Source organism: Sorex fumeus, unplaced genomic scaffold, assembly GCF_029834395.1.
Source record: "Sorex fumeus unplaced genomic scaffold, SorFum_2.1 ptg000131l, whole genome shotgun sequence".
NCBI lineage: Eukaryota > Metazoa > Chordata > Mammalia > Eulipotyphla > Soricidae > Sorex > Sorex fumeus.
This window is the reverse complement of record NW_026606188.1, coordinates 6,188,381-6,194,936: the sequence shown is the minus strand read 5'-3', so window position 1 is coordinate 6,194,936 and position 6,556 is coordinate 6,188,381.

Here is a 6,556-nt window from a genome sequence, read left to right as displayed (position 1 = left end):
CCTTTGGAATTTCAAGCCAAACACTCGACTAATGTTGATCAAACTCCTAGAACAATTCCAGGACTTTCCTTCCCGGAGATTGTTAGTGTGGTTTCTTCCCAGACTAGTCCAAAGCCTTTCTCCACAGGCATTTCTCTGCCTGGAAGGCACTCAGCCCTCCTACTCACCCGGCAAACTTCTCTACACGCTCCACACCTACACATGCTTCTTTGAGAAAATTCTCCACACTTGAAGTGGAACTGGGAAATTTCTCTTCTGTGTATTCAAAAAATCCCTTGCATAAGCCTACACTCGTTTAAAATGCAACTATTTGCTCTGAACTCTGACTTCAGGGTTCCCTCGCCTAGGCAAGTAGGCAAATGCCAGTTCCCACTGTATTTTGACACATAGTAATTATAATAAAAATGTGCTGGGCAAATAAATAAATGCTGAGCCCATGGATCTGATGGGGCATTCCTTCTGGCAGATAAATTATAGTACTCTGCTCTGGGTGGTTCTCTTTCAAATAAGCACGCGTTTGTTTTGCCGTCCTTTATATAAAACTAACAGTTCCCTGAACCTCCGAAGGTCACCATGTCTGGCTGTGGATTTTTAAAAAAGCTTCTCTCATTGCTGGTCACAAAGACAAACCCAGTGTAGCATAGAGGAAGTGGCATGGAGAATTTTATTCACAAGTTGTAGACACCATTTCTCTTGCAGCATTTCCTATGATTGCCATAGGGAATACCTGGCCCAGTGGGCTAAGTCATGCTTTTCACTATTTACCATCTCAAGAGATTCCTCAAAGTGAGGGGGTTGGAGGGTGGGGGTGGAAGAAGGCAGGAAAAATTTAAAGAAAGCTTAAAGAATGGCAAAAATCCACAACAGTCATGTTTCACATTTAGGGCTAATCCTCCAAAGAACAGTAAATTTCTAGTGGGAGGGGGGAGAAGAGGAGGTCAGGGAATAATTAATATGATCTTTAAGAATAACTAATATGATCTTTCTCCCTTCAAAAGATAATTTGTCTAATTTGCCATGTCATTAGGTTTCTTGGACTATCAAAAAAGTGGATTACCTTATGTGATCTACTACAAAACAGTATTCAATCTACAAAAACCTTAATACTAGAAAAAGTGTTTCTTTATAACTGCACCAATTTCTTATGACATGAGCATGACATCAAATATGTATGCGAATGATTAAGAAAAAAGCAAAACTACCTAAATACTAGAAAAATACAGAAATCTGCAATGAACACAGAACTCTAGATGATCATTTTAAAAGACGAATATAGGGGCCAGAAAGAGCACAGCAGGCCAAGCCCTTGCCTTTTACACAACTGACCACAGGGTTTGCTCCCCAGCACCCCATATGGCCCTAGCCCACTGGGAATACTCTTCAAGCTCAGAACCAGGAGTAAACCCTGATCATAGTTGAGTGTGGTCCCAAGACAAACAAAAGATCTGTAACAGGAAATTTGGGAGCCACACGCAGTGGTGCTCAGGGAGCACTCTTGGCAGGGCTTTGGGGACCATCTGAGGTGTTGGGGATTGAACCTGGGTATACTGCATAAAAGGTAAATGCCTTAACCCCTGTACCATCTCTCTAGCCCCTGTAATAGGAAACTCCTCGAGCAAGGCACCTTATACAGAGGTCAATTTCTTATACAAATTGTATCAAGAATGCAACTTTTCGTGGCTGGAGCAATAGCAGAGTGGGAAGGGCATTTGCCTTGCAGACGGTCGACCTGGGTTTGATTCCCAGCATCCCATGTGGTCCCCTGAGCACTACCAGGGGTAATTCCTGAGTGCAAAGCTAGAAATAACCCCTGTACATCGCCAGGTGTGACTCCCAAAAAGAAAAAAAAAAGTGCAACTTTTCAAGTGGACTTTGGACTCTAATTTAAACTTTTTTTCATTTCCCCCAACCCCAGTCCCACTCAGAACAAAAGGCAGAGTGAGGTGGTGGGGAGGAGTGAAAAATAAGTGAAATATCTAGAACATCTAACGTCTCTGTTCTTAGCTCTTGTATCCCTGACCCTCAACGCCAGCATTTCCAGGGCTTCTCCTGCACCTGAAATAAATCTCTTTGAAAAAGGAGAAGGATATAGGGAAAAGGTCCACCAATCCTGATCTAGAACTCTCAGGGCCAATGACTTCACCTTTTCCATGGTTTACCTTCCCAGACTTCCCAAGAAAGGCACCGGGGAGAAAAATAAGCACATTTCAACTGCCACAGACATCAGCCAAATGGAGTGAGTGAACCAGGCCACTAGCAGGTAAATGAGCGAGTCACTTCTCCGACGCTGGTGCCTCAGACTAAAGCTGCTGTCTGGAGCTGCTGTCCAGTGTACACACACGCGCCTTCCTGCTATGCTGCTTAAGTCTGTTTCCACCAGGAGGCATGACCTAGAAGGCGGCGCTGTCCTAAATCCATCTGTCTCCCTGTGTTCTGTCAGTGCTCCGGAGACAAGGGTAACTGACGGCACACATCACCTGACCGCGGGTTAGAAGACGGGCACAGGATGGTCTCCTATTCTCAAAACATACAGATAATTTCTCAACTCACGTTGCAATCTATTGCGGGGGCACGGTCTTATCTCCTATGTAAGTCTGACCAAGTCAGTAGCAGCTGCTCCAAGTGCTGGGTGGAGAGATAATGAGGGCCGGGGATGAAGTACGGCTGTGGGAAAATTGGCTCGCCTGGGTGAAGCCCCGGGTTCAACTATTGCAACCTCACACACACCGTGAAAGGGAGAAAGGCCGGTACGGAGAGCATGCCTGGCTCACAGACTTGACAGTGATGTAGAGAAGGGGCTGCTTCTCCTCTGAGCCTGCGTACTCGCTTACCACATACTTCTCTCCTCTGCTTTTCTCCAATCTGGATGAATTCATTCTCTCTCCCATCACATCTTTCTAAGTAAATTTCTTTTAATAAAACTACTTTGCTTCACTTTAAAAAAAAGGGGGGGGAAGCAGAGAGACATGGGGGAAGGGGGGTTAAGGCACTTTCCTTGAACACAGTGGACCTTAGCTTCATCCCCAACACAATATATCCCCACCAGGAGTGATCCCTAAGCACAGAGCCAGCAGTTCAGCCCGAGTACCGCCAAGTGTGGCTCCCACAACAAAGTTTGGACAAAGAAAGAAAGAGGAAAGTAGAGTGAACGTTCAGAGGGGGCCTGGTCATGGACAGATGCTTACTGATGTGTGTCACGCTCATGCTTGCTCAGTTTCTGCAACCCTTTCTCAAGGCACTTCCCACAGATCCAAATTGCAGTATGATCAAAACTTTCTTCCACGCCTTAACTGACACTAAAGACCCAGGATGGAGCATTCAGTTTTATAAGTACGTGGTTTCTATGCATAACCCTTTTACATAAAACTTTAGTAGAATTAAAATTCAAAGTTCCAGAATTGGGCCTCAAGGATTCTCTTTCCGGCCCCTTCCTCTAAGTACCCTTCTGCGGAGCATTCAGCAGCGACCCTGAAAGGGCTATTACTTTACCACAGATGCAAAGCCTCCGGGCGCCTTGTTCAAGAGCCTCCCCAAGCCAGAATCATTTAACTGAACATCTCTGATGGAGCAGCAACTCCTTTATTCCATACATGCTGCATTTTTATTGAAGGAGTTTTCTTTTCTTAACGTGCACTTGATGTGGAAACTTGGCCCTTAAGTCTGTTTATCGAAGGTCAGGGGTGAGAGCTTACGGCATTTGATTTCAAGCTTTTCCTGTGGAAGTCATTTAATAAAACCTTGCACCAAGTGGTTTTTTTGCAGCAAGAATGTGAGTGCAATGTTGCTCTCCCAAGGATGTGACACAGTATGCCAGGAACCCAGCAAGTGTGTAATTAACAAAGATGCTCCTTGGTCTCTAGTCGTGTTCTCCATAGCCAAGAGTCCTTGCTTCTTTTCTAATGCAAAATATCAAGGAACCCACTTAACTCATCCAAAGAGTACAAAATGAAGCACATCAAACACAGGACACGTACACCTTCTAACCCTTCCATTGCTTTTATTATAATAAAAGCCTAGATCAAGGAAAAGGCAAATCCTGTTGCTACCCTGTGCATCAGATGAACCTCTAAAACAGTCTTTTCTTCTCTATGGAAAACTAAAATGTTATGTGGTGCTATAAGCTATTTAATGAGAAACTGTTATAAGACCTCGTGAGATGTGTTAGAGCAAATGTGTACCTGTCTGATATTGAAGATTGAATCAAAACGCCTTGGGAAGGAGAATTCAGAAACTCATCATGCTAAAAGGCTAAAAGAAAATGGAATTTTGTTTTTTAGCTAGAAAACAACCAGGCAAACCTATTATTTAACAGAATATGACCTCCTGTAGGAGTACAATGATGGAAAGTAGAAAAAGCAAGAGTGATTTGAGTGCAGTGAGGTTTGACAAGCATACTCTGAAAACAACTGAGAGTTTGAAAACTTTCTTCCTAGGAAACCATACTTCAAATGAGCTCTTGCTACTAACCAAGTGATAGCAGATACATAATATTTCAAAGTGTTAAGTTTTTTAGGTTTGTCTTGGTTTTACCCATCTTGAAGGAAAAAAAAAACCAGAAGACAAGCACACATTGCTTATTTAGTTCAAGAAATTATTTAAGCATGGGGACTGGGGTGGATCTCCTGGGCACAGAACTATCTTTCCCCACAGACGATGGGAAAACAGCAGCGTACTTTACCTCGAGATGTGAACGAGCACCAACTTGGGGCTGAGAAATATGAGAATTAGGCGGGATTCTGAAAGGTAGTCAGCCCTGTCGATGGGGAAGAGTTGGTGGGAGCTGACAGTAGTTGCCCGTTGATGAGAAAGCACCACACGGCAATGTGTGTTTACATCACCCTTTTATTTCATAGTTAGAAATAATACAGTTCCACAGGGTAAATCATCAATAAATAACGGTGTTTAATCATTAAACGTAAAAATCCCAACTCTTTGGCATCTGACAGGATTCTATTTCTTGTCAAACTAATGACTGTAGAGATATAGTTAATCTTAGTGATCATTTGTCAATACAATATGTTACAAAGGTGCAATTTACTTTAAATATACAAGAGCTGAAAATTTCAGCCCACCACAAAATCTGAACAACTCAGTAAGCTATGGGCCAACTTTCCCAGGTCTCTTTAGATGGTTTGCCTTGGCGAAAGTATAGTAAGTGTTGACAAAGAGTTCCTAGGGGTTTCTAACGCTTCTGCTCTAGTTTGCTATTCATTCTGGTTAACGAAAAAGACCAGAATGGCCCACTCGTTAATAGGTGTTCTTAATTTTAAATGAAGATTGCAACCACCTAAGGAATTCATTGCCCAAAATACAATTTAAAGTAAGCAGTTCTCCACTGCCCAAAATGCCATGCCATTTCAGTAATAAATTGCACCTTCAGGAGTCAAAAAAGAAATAGAAACTTTTACAAAAAGGTAAGTTATACATACATCGTTTTGTTTTCAAAATATATTCAAGAATAGTTGAGCTGTATTTGTTACTAAAGCCAGGGTATTATTTCTTTAGCAACAAATTAAACCAGTGCAATTGACATAAATTGTTAAGTAATCCAGGATTAACCCATTAAAACTGCAGAAGTCCTTGAGCCTTCTGCTCTAATCCTAAAAACTGGAATTTCAGTGAGTCCTTGTACTGCAGGAAACTAAAACCGGGATGAGCCGGTGCCATGCTAAATGGTGTCACTTCACACTTAGTTTAAGCATTCACTAGTAGAAACCATGAGGTCCTCTTAGTAGGAGTTCCATTCATTTACAGAACATTCAGATGCAAACAGTATTATGCCTAAAGCCCACAAATAAAAAGAATCCTTTCCATTGTAAAGATCCAGAGGAAGTTTAACTAAGAAAATAAGCACGGAGGAAACTTTTTTCCAGCTTAGGAAAACTTCAAGTTGGACACTTTCTGGAAGAGCTTCTTTCCCCACCCCCACCTAATGTAAAATAAATACTTTGTATCCCAAATTTAATTTTATTAAGACACACTTGAATAACGCTATAAAGAAATATTTTACAGCCGTAGAGGTCGATACCTTTCCATGCGGAAATAAAAAATCCATTGCTCAATAAGATTATTGAGGGAAATGAAGAACGACCACTCTCTTGTCCATCTGAAATGCTAATTTTTCTCAGTGCAAAACCAGTTATAAAATATTTAAACTCAATCTTGAAAAATAAAAAGTGGTCCAATTCAGCCAAGTTCAGGTTCTAAATTTCATGAAACAAATCATTACGTACGTCTCATAGTAAAATACAGAGATCAAACAAGTACCTGCGTACTTAAGATACAAATTTCTAATGTGTCATACCAAGCAGGTCACATTCCAGTCTGAGCGCCGGAGTCGGAGAGATGCTCGAGGACCGCGATGATGCGGCCCGCAGCCTCGCGCTCTTGTTTTCCTAGCCAAGCAGCTACGCAAACTCAACGGTCAACACTCGGGTGTTCTTCGCAGACACGCGCTGGAGTTGGGTCCCCCCTCCCGGCCGTGGGATCCGCTCCTGCATCCGGACCCTGCGCCCGGCGGGTGGCCGTGCGCCGCAACGGTAGGCGGGGGCAGAGT